Source organism: Panthera tigris, chromosome B3 (genome assembly GCF_018350195.1).
Source record: "Panthera tigris isolate Pti1 chromosome B3, P.tigris_Pti1_mat1.1, whole genome shotgun sequence".
In the NCBI taxonomy this organism is placed as follows: Eukaryota; Metazoa; Chordata; class Mammalia; order Carnivora; family Felidae; genus Panthera; species Panthera tigris.
This window is the reverse complement of record NC_056665.1, coordinates 55,926,022-55,952,450: the sequence shown is the minus strand read 5'-3', so window position 1 is coordinate 55,952,450 and position 26,429 is coordinate 55,926,022. Positions and strand designations below refer to the sequence as shown.

General features: G+C 42.2%; 1 protein-coding gene across 1 annotated transcript in view; it reads left to right on the top strand.

The window, feature by feature from the left end:
• The first annotated feature begins 5,697 nt into the window (after positions 1-5,697).
• Positions 5,698-26,429, top strand: part of SEMA6D (semaphorin 6D) — a 54,876-nt gene continuing 34,144 nt past the window's right edge. Inside the window, exons 1-2 of the mRNA XM_042988938.1 lie at positions 5,698-5,965; positions 6,956-7,128. The gene's annotated coding sequence lies outside the window, so the exon portion shown is untranslated. The remainder of the gene's footprint in view (positions 5,966-6,955; positions 7,129-26,429) is intronic.

Here is a 26,429-nt window from a genome sequence, read left to right as displayed (position 1 = left end):
GTAGCTAGTCAGTATCTAGGATGTAATATGTACCCAGTTAGTTTCTTTTCCCTTTGTTGATTTGAATTTTAACATTGGCTGAGGCAAAAAAAAAAAAAAAAAAAAGTAAGAAGAAGAAGGAGAGGGGGACGGGGAGGAGAAGGAGATGATTAGGCACGGAGGTCTATTGTTAAAAAATAAAATAAAAAGTATATATTTAAAAAAACATTAAATGTTCTAATTCTCTACCACTTTGGATTATTTGTATTACCTTTCATTTTTGTGAAGAGATTCTAGCATTTAATAGATATGATTTAGCCTCAATTCCTCAAGGTCAGGGGCTTGGTTACTGTAAATTTGTGGAGAGAAGGCTCTGAGGAGTTTACACAGAGTCTCAGCTTCCGTCTCTCTGCAGGCATCAGCTAGCATCCTGGCATTTAAGCGCGCTTTCCCAAAGTATATATAAGTACAATTAAGCAACTCGGACTGAGTTATCACACTTTTGTTTGACCCTCCTCTAAAAAGTTTATCTGCTTCTGCTTTTTCAAAAGATCTTTAATAAAATGGTGATAATATTCCTGATCTCTTGCCTATTAAAAAAAAACACTAGTATTATTAGGAACATCTAAACTGCTCATCTTTCTGATGAGAAAAAAAGACCAATTTTTTTTTTACATTTATTTATTTTTGAAAGACAGAGTGAGACAGAGAGTGAGTGGAGGAGGGGCAGAGAGAGGAAGAGACACAGAATCTGAAGCAGGCTCCAGGCTCTGAGCAAGCATTCAGCACAGAGCCTGATGTGGGGCTCAAACCCACAAACCATGAGATCATGACCTCAGTTGAAGTCAGATGCTTACCGACTGAGCCATCCAGAGACCCCAAAGACTGATTCTTTTTATTTGACTTGATCACTCAGTGTCCTTCCACATAGTGGCACTTGTGGGGTCATTAGCAAAATTAAAGAAGTAACTGATTTATTATTTCCATAAATGCACGGTGCATTCCTTTTACTCTGAGTATACAGCAAAAACTGTTCATGCTAAGGAATAGTAATCAAAATGACTAAAAAGGCACATTTTTATCATCCAAACATAAGCATAGCTGTGGTGGTATCTTATCAGAGTACATAATAATAGAAATGAATTATGTCGGTAAAATCTTGAGGTTTAAGATTTACCATGATAAATATTTTTCATTAAAGTGAAATATCTTGGCAGAGTCACTTTCATATGCAGACTGTTGACACAAGGAGGCCAGCTGTGCCCATGCAGATGCCGAGATTTGGGTCTATATTATTAATGATTTATCATGTCATGGAGAGCTTAGATTAGTTTTGAAAGCAATCCCTTGCCACAAAAGCACTTTCTATAACGTGTGAATGCAAGGAATACTATATGTGCATTCCAAACTAAAGTAATCATAGAAGCTGTAGCTACCTTTGAAATGTCAATACCTCTCTTTTTATTCTGGAACATGAAATTCTAGATCCTAAACTGTATTCTTCATTAAAATTTATACAAAAATGTTATTGCATATCAGCTGGATAGTGAGCAGTGTGTGTATCTGAATTAACACATCTATAGACATAGATGATGGAATGAAGGAGATAGAATGGAACAAAAATGTATTGCAAACCTATTGTATACCATGTGCTTTTGCCCTAAATCTCACATTTAATGTGAGGTTGGATTAAGTTTCCCAATCCATTCTGCAGGATTCCAAGATTGCACTGCCTTCAGGGCATGTGTAATAACATTGGCTAATATTTATTCAGTGCTTGCTGTGTTCCAGGTAAGATGCTAAACACTTTACATGCATCATCAAATTCAGTCTTCATAAGATCCATCTGAAATATTGTTATCACCCCTGGTTCACAGATAAGAAGACAGAAGCAGAGTGCAGTGAAATAAATTATCCCAAGAGAGAAGGAGCCTGGACTTGAATCCAGGTTGTCTGATGTTTTAAAGCCTTCACTATTAACTATTGCTGTTAACGGTGACCTCACCATTAACCACTATTACAACTAAGCAAGAAGTAGGATTCTGATCCTACTTAGTTACTACCTGTGTGGCCTTAGGCAAGTCACTTGAAGTGTGTAAGCCTCAATTTCTTCTTCTATAAAATGAAGATAATAATACTATTCACCTCACAGAATTGTTGTGAGTTAATACTTGTAAAATGCTAAGAACAGACTTTGGCACATATTAAGCACTGATGCTTTGTACGGTAATATTTAATGAGTTGTACTCTTTGATAATTGATATACTTTCATTGACTATTACACACAGATTCTCTATAATTTTCAGATAGCTTTTATTCTGAAAACTAGATTGGAAATGAAACATAGAAATTAAATTCTCGGGGTGCTTAGGTGGCTCAGTTGGTTAAGCGTCCGACTCTTGACTTCGGCTTAGGTCATGATCTCATGGTTCATGAGCTGAAGCCCCCGATGGGGCTCCAAGCTGACAGTATGGAGCCTACTGAGGATTCTCTCTCTCTCCCTCTCCCTCTGCCCCTCCCCTGCACTCTCTCTCTCTCTCTCTCTCTCTCTCTCTCTCTGTCTCAAAATAAATACACTTAAAAAAATGTTTAAGAAATTAAATTCTGAAGTTTACTCCTAAAGAAAACAAACAAACAAAAGATTATGAATTAAGTTACTACTTATCACTGATGGGAGATGTATGCATATAACAATAAAGCATAATTGCTAGCCATCTATAGCACTAGTCCTTTAAGTATTCTTTCTGGGTGTGGAAAGAGCCAGATATCTTCCTCCTTTTCTTTCTTTCTTTCTTTCTTTCTTTCTTTCTTTCTTTCTTTCTTTCTTTCTTCCTTCCTCCCTCCCTCCCTCACTCCTTCCTTCCTTCCTTCCTTCCTTCCTCCCTTCCTTCCTTCTTCCTTCCTTCCTTTCTTTCCTTCTTCCCTCATTATTCACTCATTAAACCAACATCCTTACAAGGGTACTATGCTTGCCCTGGGGATACAGGTGAGTAAGTCCTTACTCTGGAGGAGCACACAGTCTAGAAATGACTATACTCTTTGGTTTAGCACATAAAAGAGTGTGAGAAGGTTGTAGGTTCCGTCATCTGATCCATTTCACAAGTATTTAGGGTGCCCACTAAATGCCAGGCACTGTGCTAGGCACTAGGGCTGTTCAGGTAAAAAGACAAGATTCCTGCAGTTAAGAAGCAGCCAGTAGGGAAGACATGCTGAACAGATATTTTCCTTACAATTTGGCAAATTACATAAATGAACTTGCTGGGACAGCACAGAAAAGAGTTGCTGAAACCCATCCCGGGGCTAGTAGAATGAAGGAAATTTTGATACTTAAACAAAATTTTTGGTAAAAGTCAAGTAAAACAGAAATTAAAGTACCTGAAATGATGGGAAAAGAGCACCCCCAGAAAGCAGAGATACCACAGGTGAAGACATGGTGACCTGAAACAACATGACACAGTGGGGGACTGCAAGGGGCCACACAATGCTAAAGCACAAAGTGGGACAGCATGCGGGGCTAGAGGAGTAAAGGGGCCAAAAGGTTAAAAGTGTATAAAAGCAATGTAAAGGACCAAATGCCAACAAACTACATAGAGTGAGCACTTTCCTTAGATTTCTTTCCACTAAAAGCCAAATTAAAAGAGTGTCATTTTCCTGACCGTCAAGATTCCGGGAACCAAGGACATGATGAATCCTTAAGAATAATGTTTGGATCCTGACCGAAAGATAAAGGGTACTAATCTTCCGATGTCAGCGGATTGTCCACTTCCCTGCTTCTCTCCCCCAGTGAACCAAACATCGAGATTGGCTCAGAGGCCTAGACTGATAGCCAGACTGGGAACGTGTCTAATCCTTGGCTCCAAATGACCTATTAGCACACAGCCTTCTGCAACCTAAGTTTTTTTTTATTCCTGGCTTTAAGAACTCAGTCCAGGGTAAATTGCATTCACAGGGAGTGGTGCTCCCCTAAAGTTGGCCATCGTGGAATTTCTGCAAAGAATTCAGGCATCTAAAGAATTGAACTTTTTTTTTCTTTGCTACCATGGCAGACACAGAACAACTCCTAAGGGTTCTGCCTCCAGGTGGGAGGCAGTTTGACTCTCATCAAGCCCCTGGTCACCCCCTAGCATCTTCATTCAGTGCACAGAGCCCTCTGCCTGCAGCGGGGGGGCTTCCTTTCTTGATGGAGAAAATACGAAATGACTGGATGCCAGTAAAATAGGCACAGCTTTCTGGGTCAGAAGTTGGCTGGGGAAGGGCCCTGACTGCCAAGTAACTTGCAATGATGTCAGAGCCGAGCACAACCAGAAAACACCAGCCAGCCAGCCAACAAAAGCCTTAACAACAACAGAAAAATCACAGAGCTGCCTTGCCAAAGCTGTTCTTTCCGCCCCCTACCCCTTTCTTCGAATAGGAAGAACAGCAGGAAGAGAGTTTATATTTTAAAAGACTCTCCGTCCTCCTCCCTCCTTCTTCCTTTTGGTAACAAAGTGTTAACTAGTGAGGAAACAGTGCTCAGGATGGGTCCCCCAGCAGTTCCTTGGGGTGTCTTTTTTGAGTTCCTTTTCAAGGCTGTCAGTGGAAGTTTCAGAAACAACTCAGAACAAGGGTACTTTTTCTAAATGTGAGCATGTAACTTTGTGCAGGGGAGAAAGCAGGAACCATTGAAGAGAGGAAAATCCTTTCTCTTGCCCCCTTCACTCTTTCACGGTAACTAACCATACTCAAATGAAAAGGAAAAGTTTGGTGGAAAAGCTCTTCTTTCTTTTTCTTTAAATAGGGGTATCTTGGTTCATTCCAGCCATTTAGAGTCCTCAGTGATTCATAACTCAACTGGAAATTAATAAAACACAGCCCCCGTTCTTGGAAAAGAAGTTTGGATTAAAATCTTCTTGTTTTTTTCTCTTTTTTTTTCATTTGTGACAGTCAATTTTAAATGATGTCACTTCAAGGACATTTTCATTTCTCCCACAACATATTACACGAAACACTTGCCTGTAAAACCGGCTCATTAGCCTGCAAAATTATACTGTACTGAATGGCTTTCATTCAAAGTAGAAATGGGATTTTTAGTAGGCAATTTCTGTATTTTATAAAGATAAAGCAATGTTTGATTGCTTCTTCCCAGCTGTTTTGCTTAGTGTTTATAAAGAGAAATTGGAGGGGGTTGGCGGGGGGGGGGGGGCGAGAAAGGTAATATGGGGGCGGGGTGCGTAAGGGTGTGTTTAAAAAATAAATCTTAGATTAGGAAACCGAGGCAGAACTTCACAGAACAACTGGGCCTGCTGCTCCTCGAGGCTGCAAGGATTTGTCCTCTGGATTGTCTGGAGGAAAGCGCTGAAAAAAAGTGAGGGAAGGAGAAAAAGAGGGAAAGAGGGAGGGACGCGACAGGGCTGCTTGTCTGGCGGCGGCAGCCACAGCGAGCTGGATGACTGAGGCTCCGGGAGTTGCTGAAGGAGCAGCCCTTCAGAGGCGGGGAGAGGGAGGGTGCGCGGCAGAGCGCCGGGGAGGAGGGACGCGGAGGCCACCGCGGGGTCAGCGGGGCCGCGGCGCCGGGCTGGGGGCCTCCAGGCGGCGCTGGCCGCGGCGCTCAGGCGAGGGTGAGCGCGCCGGGCCGCTCGCGCCTCCTGCCGTCCGAGCCCGGGGGTGGGCCCCGCGCCGCGAGCCGCCTAGTGCGGGGAGGGAACCAGCTCCAGCTCGCCTGATGGATTGACTTGGAGATGGATCGAATTACACCATTTGCCTTGCCTCGATTTGTTTTGCTCCCGCTCCGTCCCGCTGCTGCTGCTGCTGCTGCTGCTGTCGCTGCTGCAAGGACTGGTGGTGGCGAATTGCAGGATCATATCGAGGAAGCCAAGACCTAAAGAGAGAGAGGGCTATATATTTTTTCTTTTATTTTCTTTTTTCCCTGCGCGTGACAAGCTGCTTTTTTTTCCCCCTTTTTTTTTTCCTTTTTTTTTTTAATTGTTACCAGCTGACCCCCCATGAGGTAAGACCATCTTGTAATCTGCTAATGCTCTGGGCTCCTGGTGGGGATCGGACCCAGATCCTCAGAGCCCGAATCGCAGCCCGTGTGTGTGTGTGTGTGTGTGTGTGTGTGCGTGTGTGTGCGTGTGTGTGCGTGTGTGCGCGCGCGCGCGCGTGCGTGTGTGTTGTCACTGGAGAGTTGATTTCTATTGCCAGCAGCTCTGTCCGCCTGCGGACGCGCAGCGGGCTGGAGAGGTTTGGCGGACCCGTCAAAACTGGCAATGGGGAGGCCTAAGGGGAGGGGCACATGGACTTGGAGACCCCCCTCCACTGTGCACCCCCCACCCGGGAACAAAAAAAGGGCGGAAGGAGGGGGGCAAGTAAAAGTTTCTTGCCAGGCAGCGCCGGCTCGGCGCTCCCCCGCACGCTATCAGTGGGAACCCGGGCTGCTCGGGTGCTCGGGCACGGCGTCTCCAGCCGGGGCGGGAGCCGCGCCGAGGCCGAAGAGCCGGCTGCGGACTCGGCCGCCCCCTTCCGCCCGCCGGCCCCGAAGCCGACGCCGGGACCATCGGGGTCGCGCAGCGCCCGCAAGGCTAGGAGGGGACCCGCGAGCATTCGCCTGCGCCCGTAGAGGGGGCGCAGCGCTGGCACCGAGACCCTAGCGGCTCACCGCGGAAGCCCGCTACCTGTCGGTGCGCCCCGGGCTCGGACGGCCCCCGGCAGCGCCTGGGGGCGGGGGCGGGGGCTCGGGTCCTCGGCCCCTCCAGCCCCCCAGCCCCCCAGCCCCCCGGGCTGCAGTCCGGAGGGCAGCCACTTCCCACCCGCCCTCTCCCCCTGCTGGCCGAGCGCGCCGCGGGCGGGCGCTGGGGCCCGGAGCTGCCCACAGCCCACCCCCCACCGCCCACCCGGCGCCCCGGTTTCTTCTGCCGGCCACTCTCCCCCGCAACTTTCCGTGCTTTGTTCTACGGCTGGAAATGATTTACGGAAGCGTCTTGGATGGGGTCTCCGCCAGGCGGCAAGAGCCCAGCGCTGAGATGTGTGACGTTCTCATCTACCCATCAATTATGGATGGAAACAAATAAGGAAGAGTCAATTTTGCATGAGCCCCTTCTCCGGCAGCGAGAGGCGTCCTGCAGCCGGGAGGGAGCCGCCGCTCGCGTCGGCAGGGGGATGGTGAGGAGGAAGGTAGGGAAACTTTTATTTCCCGTCTTGACAGCGATGATGTTTGTTCCTAGTCTGCAGAAACTGATATAGCAGCCGCCTTGGGTAATTTCGAAGGGCTTAAAGCTTGCTCTGTCGTGTGTAAGTGTTGGATTGAAATAAAAGGTCATAAAAGACTTGGTGTGGATGAGAAGTGGGTTTTAAGAATTTCTTCTACTAAATCGACTCTCAGGACCACCTCTGTCAGGTGATTGTTTAAATACCGAACTTGTAAAGAGCTGAATGTCATGGAACTAGAGGAAAATGAAGTAGCAGTATTAATTAAGGCATTAAAGGAGCTGAGGGTAGCACTCTCTGTTTCTGAGGTGACCAGTCAGCAACCCCAGTTGCCCTCACCAGTCTCAGGCGGGTGACTTTCACAGAAGGGACAGTAGATCGTTATTATAGATATATAGACTTTGTAAACAGTAATTGGACCTCATGCCCACCACTATGGACGGCTGCTTTCTCTTTAAAATAACGGTAGTGTTTCCAGTTATTTGGGAAAAGAAAGGTCTGGGGCAATTTTCCTAAGAACTTCTGGGTACTAAGAATCTTAAGTCTGCAGTAAAAAGTCTAGGTGCTTTTTTAAGGACTGTCCTTCCCTCTGCTTGTCCTTTGGAGTAGTAAAGTGGATTATTGTGTTTATTTCAAGGCTAAAGTCCTAGGGAAAGGTTTAACACTTTTTTTTCTAAACTGTTTTCGTCTCTGCTCCTCGGAATAGGAGAAATACTTGTTTGGAGAAATTTTTCCAGGTTTCTTCCTTATAGAACTGAGAAAAACCTCAGACAGTTCAAGGTGAGGATTTCACGGTCCTTTTGGTAGTTTAAACAATAGGTTTTGATGGTGGTCTGTTCAAGTTGTTAAAAAATCCTATTGCTCTCTTAGGTGTCTAACTCGGGAAATTAAGTTGTATGTAGTTCTGTTTAACATAGTGAGTGACAGGCATATTCTGTCAGGCTGACAAATATTACACAAACATTTACCCGGCTTAGATAAATAGAAGTTGCCAAGTAAACTCTGAGATTTGGCCCCAGATTATCATGCATTTAAAACATCTTAAGGTAAATAAACTATTTACCTTAAGCCATAGCTGGGTTTTGTTTTTTATAGTTAATGTCTGTGCTTTGATTTAGGTCCCTGGCTTGTGCTGTCAGAAAGACAGTTAAGTAAATCACCCTAGGATCTCCAAAATGTGTTGTTTAGCAAACCATTTTCTTCCATTAGCACGTTTAGTTAGATTAACAGCCAGTTACTGTTTCTTACTGGATTCTGCAGAATATTGCCACCGGTCATCGCTTCTACCAGAGATGCTACATAGATTACCTTTTTTGAGGAACATTTCTGTGATGCAGGACAGTATGCCAGGAATATTGTGACTTCTCCATCACCCAACATCTGGTTAACTCCAGTTTGATTTCGATTTGTGGGCATTCTGCCCTCTTCCTTTTTTTTTCTTTCTGTCTTCTCTCTTTCTTTCGTTTTTTTTTTTTCTTTGTTTTTGTTTGTTTTTTGGTTTTTTGGTGGGTTTTTTTGGTGCCCACTAATAGCACCATCTGGTCATGTCTCCCCTGGTTTGATGGATTTGAAAGATGCCTGTGATGTAAACCTATTAGTCCTTAGAGTGAGGGCAACTTAGAAATCCGGTGGACTTCAGTTCACTGGCCGCTTGCAGCGCAGGAAGGATCTGTCCAGTAACTGTGCTCTGGGTAACTGGGCCCCTGCATCCTTGTGTGGTGGTTTCTATTGCTTGAAAGGCACACAGGCAAGTAAGCAGGAACCAGAGCTTTGGTTCACAAAGATGCCCAACATTGTTAAGGACTTCTTGAAACTGGAGAAGTTCTTCACTTCTTGCTGCTCCATCATAATGAACGCTGGTAATTAGCTTAGTCATTGTTCTTGCATGTGAGTTTCACTAAGATACAAAGAGTGAAAAATGCATCTGAAATGGGGTCATTTTTTACCCTTCTGATGCATTTAACACAGACTTAGGAGCCTGGCTGAGTGCCTAACCATTATTGGTGTCACCGTAGGAGGTGAACTCCCTCCCTCCCATATTGCAGGATAAAATATTACCTTTTATTCCAATTAATAGACTTTAAGGCTGAATATTCTAGGTTCATTTCTAGAGGAAGCAAGAGGTACTCGGGGTATGCCAGCCAGTCGGTGTTTATTGAGTACCTGTCATTTGCAAGGAGCTGTGCTAGCCAATGTTTCAATACCAGGTGAGGCAGACATGTTTCTGTATGTTCAACTTAAGTAAGAATGCAAAGAAATAGAGAATGGCAAAATGGATCCCTTGGCAAGAAATGTAAATATGCATCATTTTTTGAACCATGTTGTTTAATCCTAAAGATTCACACTAAGAATTCAACATCCTATTAGTGTAGTTCACGAGTTGAAACTGTCATTAGAGCAGGAGAACTCATGTGAATGGAGACTGAGCATTGAAATCTACCAAAGCCAGTGTCTTAGGTTGCTGCTTATTTCATGAACGGCTGCCTACTTCTCGTTCGGAGGGAAAAAAGTGCTCTTTGATTTGTTCCCATGACACATAGAGAGAATAAAATTCATAGGACTGTGTTAAGCATATCAGAACCCTCTTCAGTTGAGGTGGCTGTTGTTGGGCGGACTTTTTTGTCCTCAGACCTGACAACAGCTAATACGTGCAGCTGATACAAGTGGGGCCGCTTCTACTTCCCCTCGTCCAACAGGAAAACTAGGAAATGTCCTTGCTTTGAAAAGCGACCATTTATGTAACCAAGGGCGATCAAATCAGTGGTCCACATAGATACCACATGAGGTGGACTTATTTCTCAAACTTTTCGTTTCTATTAAGCTTTTGTTAGCTCACCCAGATTAGCATTTTAACAACCCTGAAGTGAACTTCTGCCATTCTCTCTACTTGGACACAGTGTGTAGATCATCCATCATCCTGTCCTTGGCTACAACAGGCTGCTGGCTCCATCACCATTTGGAGCTACACAGAATCCATCCGACTGTGAACAGCACAGCTGGCTACAGCAATTTTTTCTTCCACACCACTGGCAGCATTGTCTGGCTGTGGTAACTAAAGTTAACACCCAGAACGGGAAGTTTCCATTGTTTGGCAACCTGTGCTGGGCCCCTCGTCCAGTTCTGGGCACACACCTGCAGTAAGACTCTGCTGACTTGCAACGGTGCGCTCCATGTGAGCGAGGACGAGCCACAGCCTGGTACAGCCCAGAGCAAAGCCTCTTTGGGCTCGATACAATTACAGCACCAGAATTACAGAATTAGAAGGCTTTCAGACACCATTCTTCATTCACCGTCAGAATGCAGTCTTTTGGAAAAAGGGAAGAACAGAATGAAAGTAGCCTTTAGCCCGTGACTCCAAATGACAGAAAACAGAAAAGGACTTTGTCAAAGTTCTTTGGAGAACTGAACATGTCATTGCTTCCTCCCTTTTCCCAAAGAGCATGTGATATAACTAAATCTGGGGCCCATGTCTAATAGAACCCAGTGCTTTCTATCACCTTTTTTTGTTTTTTTGGCTTTCTTCTTTTTTCTAAGAAGATAACCTGTTACAGCAGTAATTGTTTGATAAAACAAGAGTGACATGAGGTGGATACGTTTGTTAAGTTATGTTGCAAAACTTTAAAAACCAACTTTTATAATTGGAAGTACTGCTTTTAGAGTTTGATGTGAGAGGGGGAGACTGCCTGGTATTTTGGTCAGGATAGTCTTCTCGCTTCTCTCCCTGATATTTGCTACTGAAATCAGCCACAGATCAGCTGGGATGATATGACAGTGATGAAGGTGATAGAGAAAGGGGAAGGGGGAAAACAGCAACAACCATAATACCTACCACTTACTGTTAGTCTTGATCTTAATTACATTGTGTAACCTTCAATCAACTGCACTATGTGGGCTCTGTTATTATTATCACTGCTTTATCTAAAAAGAAAACTCAGGGACCTGAGAAGCCAGGTCATTTTCCTGAGGCTGTACAGCAGGGAGGTAGGAGGTAGAGTCAGAATATGAACTTAGGTCTGCCTCACATGTCAGCCCACACCCTTTAGTCATGACCCTGAATTGTTTCTGGGAACATGGACCACGCTACTATTTTGTGACTCCCTGATATTTCTGACTTTTGTTTTCAATAAAAGAGTCCTACTTTGAGGGAGAATTTTACACTGAATGAAATTATATGTACAGTGTGGCTGTCCTCTTAAATTTTAACCTTGCTCTAAACTAAATCATATTGTTGCACTCTTCTTTCACTTTTATTCCTGGTGGCCAAATAATTATGACACTCTTCTTTTCAAGTGTCCTAGAACAGCATCTTCTTCTCCCGCCATTTTTCTCCATGGTAGGCTTTCCTGTCCAAGATTACAGTGGCATAGGACAAATGGCAATATTCATCACTCTCCACCAAAAAAGTGAGTCTGCATCAGGGTGCAATTGACATTCATTTCCCTGATCTTGGCAGGTGAAGATCCATTATGTATCCCTGTCCCATTTCCCAGGAGTATTTATGGGCCCCATCAGCAAAGACAGTGAGAGGTGCAGCTGTTCATGCATTAGTGGCACCAGGATGGAAAGTGTATTATTGAAGCTTGACTATGTATTATATTGTAATACGCATTTTTCTTACTTATGGCTGCAGGAGAGTCCTTTTACCTATACGAATAATCACACACATTGTTGAGAAATTGTCACTGGTGCCTCAACATTTCTCTGGTTGCCCTTTTTTTTTTTTTTTTCTTATTCAGGATTCCTATGGGAGGGAGAACAACAAATACACATTACCACTACACAGAATGCTGAAATTTAAGGTGTTCAACATATATTTACGGGAAAGAAATACGGGTTTTAAGAAGTTCAGTATGTTGGTACATGTATAATAAGGCCTCGGGAAGATCTGCAATTACTTAGCCTATTACTGGAGTCTGTATTTAAAAATAAAGTCAGGAATTTCTACTCAGACGAAGAACTGGCACATATGAACCAGAGCAGATGAAGCTCTTTGAGAAAATAACACTTCCATTCCCAGGAGCCGGCTGTCAGCAGACCAGAGACTGACTCCCCCCTGCGTCTGCGTTGGCCTAGGCACCACTTGTCATTATAGGGGTCTCTGGAAGCTTTTTTGGTCTGCAGAGTTGTCTACACCTATCAGTAAGTCCCCAAACCTCCTCCCCTGGGTAATTGGTAGATCAAGTAAATAGGTGTTTAAAAGCTACAGAAGGAGGAGAGGGAGGAGGAGAAGGAGGGGCAGAAGAAGGAATAAAGAATGTTGCAGTTGTTTCTGTTTTTGTCATTGCTGGGGTAACCATTTGTTCACTCAGTCATCTTTTACCAAGTGTCTGCTCTGACAAAGTAGGTGCCAGGGTGGGGAAATGGTTCAAAGAGGAACTGACACAGAGTTCCAGAGCTCAAGGGTCTTATTGAGTGGTATAGAAAAGACGAGGTGAACACATAGCCAAAATAAAATGGCGAGCATTGTAAGTGCCAGAAAACATGCACACAGACCTATGGAAATTGAGAGGAGTGAGAAGTTATTTCTGGCTAGGGTAGTCAGGGAAAGCTTTATGGAGCCACTGATATTTGAGCTGGTCCTTGAACTAGGTGGGATTTGGACAGGTGGACTGTGAGGGGCAGTGGGGGAGGTGGTGAGAGGGAGGGCATTCCAAGCATAGAGAACAGCTTAGGCAAAGGCCCTGGGGTGAGGGTGGGGGCAGGGATCTAGATCAGTTGTCCACATTTGAGTTATAACCTAGCACAGACTTGTCTTTCAGGTGTGAAGAGGCAGTTTGCCAAGCAATCCACAAATATTTATTGAGTATCTCTGGTCTACTCCTCTTAGCCATTCAGCAGATGGCCCCGAGGCTTAAGCCATCAGAATGAATGGGATCAATCTTGTGGTGATTCAGTAGACTGCTCTGTGATCAGTGCTAAAAACTCCATATCAACTGCCAACTGGTTCAGTGTTGCACGAGAACATTGCAAGGGAAAATACGATTTTTGCCTCAAGATGGTTCCCCCCACGGGGTTGTGTAGCAGAGCCAAACTAGAAGGCTCCTGCCTCATTGGTTTCATCTTTTTTAACCTGAAATAACTCTAGACATAGACTCTATAAGGAATAGATTGCGTACATCTATGAGGAGGATTGGAGATGGGAAAGGGGGATATGGAGAGAGGAAGCTGAAGAGAGTAGAAATAGCATGAGCTGGACTCTAGGTGCTCAGTCCACCCTGCAGGTCCCATGAGGCTGGATTGCCTGTTCATCCCTGAAAGGTAGCACAGCGAGTGATGTGCAACAAATATCTTAGTAAATGTGTCTATCGAGTTTAACATTTTATTACACTGCAGATGTAGCCTATCATGCCTGGTAAACTCTGCAAAAAATGAGGTTGGAGCTGACAGTTTTTTCCCAATAAAATGAAAACGTAGCAGTGAACAACTTGGAAAGTTACTAATGCTTCCTTTTGGAAAATCTCATCCTCCAGAGACCCTGGGGTTTCAGCTCCACTTTCTGGGTCTGAGCTTTCAAGATAAACTCAGCCCCATCGGTGGTTGCCCACAACCCCACCTTTCCAGCTCCCTCCCCACCTCCCTTCTCCCTCCTATGCCCAGCCCTACTCCAAGATAGGCTGTTGGGTATGAGGGTTTCCAAGCCATCGTTAACCCCTCAAGTTAACATAAATTGTAATCAAACCACTTAACCACAGTTAAGTTTAATGGTGGAGGTACTAAGCTTCATGGAAAGAAAGACGGGTCATTCAGTATAGTATAAACATGCTTATTAGAACGCATAATAAAGGAAAAATAAAATGAAAACAATTACATTAGGGAATGATTAAGCCAATTACTTTGCCAAGAATTGTTCCTGTGGTTCAATTTTCCTTGGTATATTTAAGTCTTTTACAAGCTAATAGTTACGTGACAGACAGTCTGAGAGAAGACTTAGGTCTAAAGAATCACTGCCAATGAAAGATCAATCAGAAATTATAAAATAGGTCAATGGGGAAAAAGGATTAAGCATATACAAGTTCAATATCAGGAACTTTTCAGGAATATTCCAGTGACATAAAGCAAAGAACCTGTTCAGTCAAATAATTAGTCTGGCTCCCACCCAGTTATTTTTTGAAGCCAAGGACACGCTGCCTCCCCCTGCATAAAAAGCACAGTTGCCTTCCAGACAGGACCTAAAATAAACTGGCCTGGCTCAACTGCGCTAATAATAGGAGCTAGCGCTTACTGTGTGCCATGGCGCTGTGCCCAGCACTCTAAATATGTTATCTAATTTAATCCTCAGGCTACCCCTGAGAGTATAGGACTGATAGGTAACCTCGAGCTAGCATCTACTGAGTGCTCACTGTGTGCCTGATACACTTTTAAGTGCATATACTAAATGATTTGATCAGCGTGCATTGAGGGAGGTATGATTATTAATAATATCCTAGTTTTATACAGGAAACTGAAGTCGGGGAGGTTAAGTAATTTTCCTAGGGTCAAACCCCAGGGGACTTAGATCCATGAGAAAGAGCATAGCAGGGTGTTTAACACCTTGAACTCTGGAGCCAGCCTATAGGGTGTGAGTCCTGGCTGTGAGTCCTGGCTGTGTGACTGATCAGCTGTGATCTTGAGCAAATTATTTGACCTCTCTGAGCCTCAGTGTCACCACATAAAAGGTGGCTGATGTTGGTAGTCCCCACCTGGAAGGGTTGTTGTGGGACCTAAATGAATTAATAGTTGAACAGCAGTTAGAATAGCGCTTGGCAGGTAGTGAGTGCTATGTATACGTCAGTGTCTGTTAAACAAAAGTAAATGCAGTCTGGCTCCAGAGCCCATGCTTTTAGCCCTTATCCTGTGCTGTCTCTTCACAGGTGACTTTATCATATCTCTTAACTGATACAGAGACCTTGAGGCCAGTTTCACAACCAGCTACCCTCTACCCTCATGCACCATACTTGCTACAAATTCAGCCAGACTGGAAAGGAGAGTTTGGCTGGGGAGGTGCAGCAGCCTGGAGATTTAACCCAGACCTTGATGCCTGGTTGCATATCCCTGACCCTGATGTCAGTCATTTCAGATTCATGATGGCAGAAATCTGGCTTCTACTGTTGATTGTTTTGAAGGCTGATACAGATGATTGGTATGTGTTCTGTGCTGGTTGCCCCCTGGGCTGATGAAAAGCTGAATAACACCCCGAAAATCTAGGCACAGTCCCAGACTAGTCCTGTCATTACCCACATCTTCGATCTCTACCAGTGGTCCTCTCATCAGAATCACACATGGTTAAAATGCAGATTCCCAGGGCTCCAGCACTAGGAGCTCTGTTCTGCTGGGTCTGGAGTCTGTGTTTGCAACCAACATCTCAGGTGACTCACACCCTGCAGGCCCTTGACCATGCTTTTGGAAATGATGCTGTGGTGTGCCCAGAGCACGGATCCCCACCCCGACAAAGTGCTAGACTTCAAGTCTAGTGTTGGCAGGCCACTAGGTAGCAGATCTGAAACCTCTCCCCTACAGCACGGGAAGAATGGTGATGAGCCAGAGGCATCCCAGCTAGCTCATGAAAGAGTGAAGAAAGTTATAAAATCTGCTCAAAGCTAAAGAGGCTTTTTTCCCCCTAGTTGCAAAAAAAAAACAAAAAACAAAAAAAAAACAACTTCACAGTGAGCAGAAATTAAGAAAGAAAAAGGGCACTCACTTATTTCTGCTGACTGGCCTATATCATTTCATAAATGGAGTCCTAGGCCAGTATTCATAGCAACAGTTTTTGATTTAATGATAAACTGAGATAAGGGTAATCAAACTTCATGCTTCAGGGCATAAGGTGATTGCCTGCTGCGGTCAGGATGGAATTTTTTCCCCTGTGCTTTGCACAATTGACTAGATGCATTAGACAGAGTACTCAGGCTGCACTGGAGAGCTGGGGCTGGAGGCCCTAGTGGAAACTGAGCTGGGCGAGATCATATGGGAAATGGGCTGGTATGTGATGATTAACCCCACCATCCTTTGCCTTCATCATTTTTGTTTCATGTGAGGATTCTGCATACCATGACTGTGTATTTCTGTAAACCACATGATGAGATTGGGAGTGTACTATGTTTGGAATCAGATGACCTGTGGCCAACAGAGTGCTCTCTGAGTGAATGAAGAAAGCACTGTCCCCTCGGACCCTCAGTCTCCTCCTCTGTGGACTCACAATTATAATAAGCATCACATAAGACATCAGAGGTGAATGTGCTCCATAAAAGCCAGCTAAATGCTACTCTTATGTAAGGTATTATTATGATAAAATGAATTACATTTTGTGGAATCACCATTTATTATAATCAGCAATATGTAAATCCCTAATCTACATGATGATATCAAATGCATAATCACAGTGTACATTCTTTGAGTTTTTAATCTGCCAAGCACTGAAGTGTTTTATTTATATTCTCTTAATGTAATCATCACATCAGCCCTTTGGGGCACATTATTTTTTATTCCCATTTTATAGATCAGGACACAGATGCTCGAGGAGCATCAGTTAGACTCCTATTGCTGTTATAACAAATGATCACAAATTTAGATGCTTACAACAACACAACTCTATTACCTCACAGTTCTGGAGGTGAGAAGGCCCAGATGGGTTTCACTGGGCTAAAGCAGGACTGTGTTTCTTCGGCAGGCTCTAGGGGAGAAGCCATTTCCTTGTCTTTTCCACCTTCTAGAGGCTGCCTTCATTTCTTCACTTGTGGTCCCTTCCTCCAGCTTCAAAGCCAGCCATCCCTGACTCTGACTTCTCCTTCTATGGTCACATCTCTTTCTTGGATGTATGCCTCCCCCTTCCATCTTTTAAGGACCCTTCTGATTACATTGGGCCCGCCCAGATAATCCAGGAAAATCTCCCTCTTTTAAGATCCTTTGTTTAATCACATATACAAAATCCCTCTTGCCGAGTAAAGCAGCTTCTTCACAGGTTCCAGGGATCAGGGTGTGGACGTCTTTGGGGAGGGGTTGGGACAATATTCTGTCTGCCACAGTTCAGTACCTCACTAGGAGATGGCAGAGGCAGTCAGAATTCATGCCCAAGCCTGTCTGACTTCAAAGCCCACAATCTCAGCCACTCACTATAAAACGTTCTTGAGTCAATCAATGGAAGATACAGTAAAGTCATAGAACATAAGTGCTCAGGAGGGCCCTGTTACTTTTAGAATAATCAATTGGGGGCTTTTAAAAATAATCATTATAGTAGTAACAAAACAAAAGTTAACCATACTGATCTTCATGTCCTACTTTTTACTAAGCGTACTATACATAGTCTTTCATTTATTTTGTGTGAGTTTCAGTATTATTTACCTGATTAACTGCATTTACAGAGTCCCTGAATCAAGGTGTCTTTCATGGGATGATTGAATAAAGAAGAAGAATTTAGGGGACTAGAGGACAATTTTGGAGGATTGTAAGGAAGGTGTTTTAATGGGTTTACCAGACATCTATGGGCAAGGCACTGGCCTTGCTGCCTTTAGTTCTCTCATTAGAACAAAGTGAAGTAGAAATGGGCAGCACAGAGTCTAGAGAATCTCCAAGATTCTTTCTAGTAGCAGGACCTCTTAATGCTATATTAACTTTCATATTTTAATTACCTTGGTAGTAGGATCAAATCTATTGGTGATTTTTAAAAATTTGAATTCACTTCGTAAAGAGACACATTCTAAAAATGTGTCCGCAAAAAGAGACAGACACACAGATAGTCCAACTTTCAAATTTATTATCGCCATTTATATTTTACAACACTTTGCTCTTTTCTTTTGGGATCACTTAAACTTCATCGCTGCTAATATAGTTTTTAGACTCAATTTTCAGGAATACATAGATAGTATTTTCAGTTAGCAGTAATTTCACTCATTCAGCTCTCAGGGGTTGATAAACTACCATTGCACAATTTCCCTGTAATTTCAGTTACATCCCTGAAGAGCCATCCCCCATTGAACATGTAGGACAGATAGGGCAAATGAGTTTTAAAGTAGAGAGCCAAACCTGACGGATTGGTAGTGGCTGTTGCAGCTTGCATTGTAGAAATTTGTGAGACTGCATCCAAGGTCAGAGAGAAAAGGAAAGCCTTGACTGATTAGTAAAATCTTCTGTGAAAAGGGTATGGTGAATGGTAGCCCCTTTACAGCAAATTTGCCGTCTTTGATTCAGTATTTTCTTTAGGGACACATATCTCCCTTGCAACACTCATAGTCACTAATGGTATCCATATAGGTTGATAAGTATTTAGTGCAGATGTCATCTGGCGTGATGTTGATGTCTCAGCTAGCCCCGAGAACAGAGCTTGAATTATCTGACCCATGAGAAGGAAAATAAGTAACTCCCAATGGAAAAGAAAACCTGGTAATGATTACTTTTCCCAGTTCTTGCCATTTGCTTTCTTTTGTTGCATATTCCCTCAGTAATGCCTGTGTGTAACGTTTTATGTTAAACATGTTTATGTTCAGCGTTTTAACATTTCAGACTCCAAAATGTGATAAATGATTGTGCCGCTACAGATAACACCCTCACCATAGGTATATAAACATGGATGTGTATAAAAATGGAACATCACCACACATGTACACAAACACATACAGAGATTTTAAATGATAACTTTCAAAGACACACAGACTAGGGTTGGAATCCTGCCCTATCTGCTAACTAGATGTGAGTAATTGGGTATATCATTAGTTTCTCTAATTCCTAGTTTCCTTTTGTGTTAAGTGGAGAAAATATCACTTAGCTTAGAGATGTGAAATCAATTAGAGATATTGCATGGAAATTGGCCAGAATAGTCCTTAGAGCATAATAGGTGTTAGTCATGTTGGGTTTGGCAACCAGTAACAGAAAATCCAACTCAAAGTTGCCTCAACAATGAGGACATGTGTATATTAAGTCGCATTATAAGAAATCATGAGACAGAGTGGCTCCAGGACTGGTAACTTCTTTGGTTCAATAATGTCATCAAAGACTCAGGTGCTTTCTGTGTTCTCTGCCATTCTCAGCCTGTCATCTTGTCCTTGGTGAGCTCTTTTCATATTCCCAATAAAACTGACACATTCTATGTGAGTATCCAACAGATCAAGAGACCAAGTCTAACTAAGAAACCTTTCCTAGTAACACATTTCTCCTTGGTCTCTGTGGATAGAATCATTGACATCTTTTCATGGCTGAAGCCCAAAGTAGTCTTGGGCAGGGGGATGGGTCCACCGCAATGGACTTAGATGGGGAAGACTTTCTTATCTACAGACATGTGAACAAAATCAGCATTTTGTTACAAACTGTGTTTGTATGTATACATTGTTATATATGCATAATGTGTACACACAGTGTCTATTACATAAACATGTTCATGAGTGTGCTCAATCTATAAAATTTTGGTGTTTGGCCAAAAATATTTTTCTGCCATTATTTGAAAATTTTGCATATCTAAAGCAGATTTTTTTTATTTAATCAGTCTGGCAATTAAAAATTATAAAAGATATGACACCAGAGGACAATGCTACAAAATGTGGACAGAACATATATACAATGAATTTAAGGGGCATCTGAGTGGTTTAGTCAGTTTAGTGTCTGCCTTCAGCTCAATTCATGATCTCACAGCTCTTGAGCTCAAGCCCATGTCAGGCTTTGTGCTGACAGCTCAGAACCTGGAGCCTGCTGTGTCTCCCTCTCTCTCTGCCCCTCTCCCATTCATAGTTAACACCCTCTGTCTGTCTGTCTGTCTCTCTCTGTCTCAAAAATAAACATTAAAAATTTTTAATAAAAAAATGAATTTGCTTTTGCTATGCTTCTACATTTTTCCTTTATTTTCCCCCGTAGGTTGTTTTAAATAAGAAGTAAGATACCCTTGCCACTTTGAAATGTCATAATAAATACAAGCCATAATTATGAAGGCACCCTTATCACTTGAGAGGTAGATACAGAAACACTAACTGTATTTTCTTCAATTCTGAGACATTTCATGATTTTAAACTCACATTTTCTTATGGTTCCTACTTCAAAAAACCATTAGCCCCTAAATCTCTGTGAAGTTTCACGTGTTTCTGTTACACATTGTAAATCTGTATCTACTGAGGAAAGTTACCCACTTTTTTTTTTTTTAATCTTTCTTGTCCCTTAATGAAACAAATATACTACAAACTACCTGAGTGGAAATCTTAGCTTGGCTCTGAGCCTCCTTTCACTCTGTACTGTTAACCTCTTTTCCCGGTATAGTAACGCAATAAATCAGTCCTAAGGCCCCATAAAATGTGGGCAAGGAGGCTCCTCCTTTACCTGCCTTTGTACAACTGATCTGCCTTTGTAGTAAGCTGAAAATTAACCGCCTAGATTTTCATTTCTATTCACCAAAGTGAAACTTCACTCAGGCCTTATCAAATAAAAGTCTCATTCTTTCAAGTCAAGCAATAGCTCCTGTTCTGCTCTTCTCGGTATATCCAACCTGCACTATTTTCCTTTCAAAGAACAGTGAGTCTCCAGGAATCCAAATAGTCTAAGGTCAAATTCTGATTCCACCACTCAGCCTCTCAGAGCCTTGTTTTCCTCACTGGAAGATCAGGGTAATATATCTACCTCATAGAGATGTTATAGGGTCTTCTTCCGGAGGAAATATATTCAAAGCACTTGACATGATATCTGACATAATAAAAACTCAATATACTGTAGTAGTTTTATTGTTATTACTATTGTTTTTAAATCAAAGATGCCTGGCAATGTATGAAATATTCATATCTGAAGGGCTTGAAGATTTTGCACATGGGTAGGTTCCATAAAATATATCTGGACGGCTACTTCTAAAAGCAGAAAGAGAAAAAAAGCCAAAACCATCCTGGTAGGAAGTTGGCGTTTCTCGAGCACATAATAGCACGGTAGTGCCACCACATGGGTGCATTGCCATTCACGTCCTGGACATAGATCTGGCAAGTTATCTGTATTGGGACTGGGAAGGTTTATTATGTTATGCGGTATTTTCAGATTATGAATTGTGACACTTAAATAATGGACCAAGCACTCGCAGTGACTTGCTGTATTAACTCAGCCTGACGCTGAGTCTTAGCCGTAGTCTCCAAGATGCATTCCTTCCCTCATTTCCTTATTCACTCATTCACTTACCCACATGACAGATAATTTTGGAGCATTTCCAGCATTCGAAGAGCCTTTCTTCCCTTTTGCCTTCCATGAGTCCAAGTCCAGTAAACAATTAAATAATCGTACCCAGGTTCAGTTTCCTGGGTGTGTTACCTGTGCAGTCACACTTGGCCCCATGCCAAGAACACTCTGCTGTAGCCATCTTAAAATTCATAATAATTTTTTAATAAGGACCTCCATGTTTTCATTTTGCACCGGACTGGCCCCTGCAGATCATGTAGCCTGTCCTGATGGCTGCTTTTCAACAATGGCATTTGTTTTGTATTGATCTGAGTAGACGGACATGAGTTGTAAAGAGTCCTGGGCTCTGGCTCTGAGTTCCCGCTGCATCATCTACTCAGACAAACCATGTAATTTCCCTGGGCCTTGGTCCTTTCAGTTGTAAACTAAGGCAGAATAGACATGGCCTCCAGGGTCACTGCCGGCAATCCTCACACTTCAGTAGACTAAAATCCTAGTATAAAATTATGTCAGGCCTGCATTTGGATTGTAATTGTGATGATTACACTCTCAAGACTTCATATTAAGACATGGGGATTATGGAAGCAAAAGAAACACAAAGTGGAAATCACAACTCCTTTTGAGAATTTGAGCTGTATAGCTGAAACCTTTGACCTCTAGACTAGGCCTACAAGCTTTTGGGTGGTTTTACAACATAAAATCAAATTCATTGAGATGGGCATTATTCTGCTCATTTCATTTGGATCTGTCCTTTCCTCTCTCTAGATTTTTATGCTGATATTCCAGAGGAGACTTAACTAACTCCAGTACTTTGGCTGCACTTAAAAAGAAATCTATATCTAAGGCCTTAAAATTCTAATGTATAAATGCCGGCATCCTTGAGAATTTTCTAATTTACTATCCAAGAAGTTTGGTATATTGTAGGGTGATAGCCAAAATATTTAGCCAGCCCTCTGGCATGGGTACTGGCCAATGAAAACAGACTCCACAATGCGATACCAAGTGAACACCAGCTCAGGGTATATACCATGTAGTCTGACACTCAGTGTTAACTGTTAGAAAGGTACCACCATACTCAGGGTGGCCTGGATGTCTGCACAGACTCGGCCTCCCCAAGGTGTAAAAAATAAGGTACCGCTATGCAATCTACATTTCCTTAGTGTGAGAACCAAGATATCTTCTGGTTCAGTCATCCTGACATCTCTGAGAGCACAGTTACAAATCCTGTATTAAAGCTTACAGCTATTTAATGGCAAGCACAGACTTAAGATGCACTCGTGTTTGTGTGTTTGTTTTTCATCAAGTTGAGATCACCAGCAAATTGCAATGAGTAAAGACATTTCAAAGAAAAACAGCCTTTAAATTAACTGAGATTCAGCGTCCTTGTTTTGAGATACACCTTCAGCTCTACCGGAAGCCACCTTCTACTTTAGTAAATTTTAAATCACAAGACAAGTTGATGCTCCAAGTGTGTCTAATCACCCACCTAAACGTTTGCATCATCAAGTGGGCTTCTCCACTTTATAGGCACGCTGTTGGCCTGTTTGAGCGAAGAGATGGGGTCCGTCTGCAGGGTTAAAAGCCTACAAACAACTCTGGTGTAAGACTAGCAGGAGCCAATTAAGATCAAAGCCATGATGCTAGTGCCATGGATTTCATCACTTAAATTTTAAGGAATTTTTCCTTTGGCCTTGATCAAGAAGTGTTAATGTAGATTCTTTTAAACAACTGAAATAGTTTAGGGGGTTTGTGTGTGTTTGTAAGAGAGAGAGAGAGGTAATTTTTCTACGTTCAAGAGCTACAACTATCATGTCTTAAGGCCTCCTAAAATGTATCCAGTTTAGGGGGTTGTGTATTTATTTACTTACTCTAATTTAACTTAACCTTATTTAATTTTATTTTCTCCTGATGGAAAACATCTTGACTTCTGCCTATTTTACTGTGTGCAATAGAGTGCTTCACTTAGAAGCCTTGGAACCAAATGGGAGCTCACATTTTAGCTCCCAAGAGATTTCTTCAGTCCTAATGGTTGGTGGAATGATGTGTTTACATTTGCATTAGCATTGAGTGGGCTGATTTGAAAAGGGCTGTAGAGAGAGCTGAAGTCTGACTTCTTGTTGCTCTAACAGCTAGTGACAGAGGTACAGAATTATCCTTATCTGCTGTGGTATTTATTTTATGACTAAGAAAAATGGCTCAGTGTGACGAAATTCTGAAATAGATTCAGTGTTCCAGCAGCCACTTATCTCTAAGGTAAAATATATAAACAGTTCTGCTTGGAAATTAGTTTATAAAAACATGTACTTAATGTTTTGCTACACATTCAAATGAAAGTTAATCTAACGCTTAGATTGTCACTTGGTTGGATCACGGTGAAGGAAGGTGATGACTACACAGTGAGCAAGAAAGCTGGCAGAGAAAGTGTCCTTACTTCCTGCCACTCCACTCACAGGGCTTTAAGTGGAAATTTGGGATTTGAATGAGCCAGGTCTTCCTTCTCCACTTCCCTGTGCATGATTTTAGAGTCGAGAAAGGAGACCGTAATGCCAGTGTTTGAACCGTTGGGGTAAAAATGGTTTTGGCTTTAAATATCCAAGTACTCGATGGCAATCAGTTTTCCACTTGCTTTTGCTGGTGTACATTTGACCACTAAGAAGTCGAAGCCAAGTTTTCTTTCTCCTGTGTGACTGTAATTCTTAATTTTTAATGCAAAAGACAATCACTGTATTACTAGCACCAAGAGAAGAGCAGTGATTTTGAATTGGCATGGATCTTTGTGAAAATTGGATTAAAGTTCACTCTAAAAATAGAAACTGTTGTTGCTGGTTTTATTTTGGCAGTTTATATTTTGAAAGTCTAGGAAGGGAAAAGTAGAAGGTTGGGAGGGGAGAGGAACAAAGCCAAAATTATAATGTGCTAATTTAACTTCAATTTCTGAATTACCTCCATTTTCTCTGACTGAACACCCAGAGTATAAATATGATACAAAATGATAGAGGACTTATTCTCTAGGAAGTTACTGCCTAAAATAAGCTGTTTTTCATGGGATCCAACTATCAGTTCTTGGTTTTATTCAACAGAAGGGCAATAACCATCTTGACCACAATGGTCAATTAACTGCTTAATTGAGTTGGAGGGTAATTTTAATTTGTTTAATGGCTCGTCTCTCCATCCCACCTTCTTTAAATATTAAAAAAAATACACAGTTTTGTTTTTAAAAGGCAAAAATACTGATACAAGCTATTATATAAAATACCTTCTTTATCTTTTCCATTTTAATATTTGCTTTATATGTATCTCTGTCTTTATAAAGTTGTAGCCAGTAGATTTACAGTTTTATATTCTGATTCTTTCCCCATTTAGTATTATTACATCATAAGCCAAGGATTGCTGGTCTTCCTTACTGTCATCTTAATGGTTGCATAATATTCCACAAGGCTGATGTAATATACTTTTGATATAATTTCTTCTCCATGTTTAGAAATTTAACCTGCTTCCAGTTTTTTCACCGTGATGAATAAGACTACAGTGAACATCTTCCTCGATTAAGTTTCTTTATTTTTCCTTCTTTAGATTATTTACTTAGGATAAATCATTAGAGGTAAAATTACTGAGTCAAAGGTTAGTTTTTTCTAACTTAGTTGTGCTAAGTTACCCTGCTATGTGCAATATATTGATTGAGATATATTGCAATCCCAGCTTCACTAGCATTAAATAGTATCCTTTTTTCAAAAAAAAAAAGCTAATTTAAGATAGTACCTCATTGATATAATTTGCTTTTCTATGATTAATAACAAGAAGACATTATCTTAAGAGACTGGGACAAAACATCTTAGGGACAAGTTTTGTACTGCTTGACACATAGAAAAACAATCTGAAAATTGCTGCTGAGGAATTGTCATGGCATCTGCATTCTGACCAAAGGCTCCCTCTGTTTCTGCAATACCGCCAGCAGAATCTTCTGCAATATATCTGACAGCTAGCTAATTTGAGTCTTTTGCTGGTCTAAGAGGAGAAAGCAAAGAAAGCAATATTTCAAGATAGAATACCTAGAAAAGATCCAGGAAGGGATTCTCACCTAAACATGGAGTCTACAAATTATCTAGCTGCATTAGAAACCATCTCAAAACCAGGTGTTTAAAACAAAAACAATCAAGGAGCACCTGGCTGGCTCGGTCGGTGGAGCATTCTCCTCTTGATCTCGGGGTCATGAGTCCCAGCCCCACGTTGGGCACAGCATTGACTAAAAAAAAAAAAAAAATCATTTATTTGACTCATGGATCTGCTTTTTGGAAGACACTACTCTGCTCCACGTAGGATCGTCTGGGATGGCTCAACCAGGGACTATAGGATCCAGTTCTGAGACAGCCCATTCACATGGGGCCCAGTGGTGTTGCTCTTCAGCAGAGAGTTCAGCAAGGACTGGCCTGAGTTCCTCATTATAGGGGCCTTCTCCACGAGCAGCTTGAGCCTCCTCATACAATGGTGACTGGTCAACATCAAGTATCTGAAGAAATCGGAAGTGGAAGGTGCCCATTTATTACGTCCTGGGCCCAGAAACTGGCACATCACTTCCAGCATATTCCATTATTCAAGTAGTCATATGCCAGATTCAGGGGAGGATATGGATATATATATATATATATATATATATATATATATATATATGTATATGTATATCCCACTTCTAAATGGGAACAGTGTAAAAATATTTGGTTGCCATGTTTTTAAAGTGCTATACAGAATTTCTAACCCTTTGAGAGGTTGAAAATCTAGATACTTGGAACATCACGGCCTGGGATGTATTGTAGCAGTAATTCCCACTCCCTACTTTTCAGAATTCCTCAGGAGTGAGATCTCCATTGACCCCATTTACCTTTCCCACAAGGAATTCAGCCCAGCATCTCTTGGACTAACATTTCTGCTACTGGGAATCTAGCAGTATTCCTTCTATTACGCAGCCTTCTTCAGGAAGCCAGGTCTCAGTGCTATTAATCATCGGTTGTCAGGGCTCTTTTCTATTAAGATAGATATTAGAGATGGGCTTGAGTGTGTGATGTGTCTCCAGAAGAATAATGACATTAAATATATTTGGTGCATTTATACTGGCAAAATGCTTAACTTCTAATGTGCCGACAGCCATCTTTATGAGGATCTTGCCT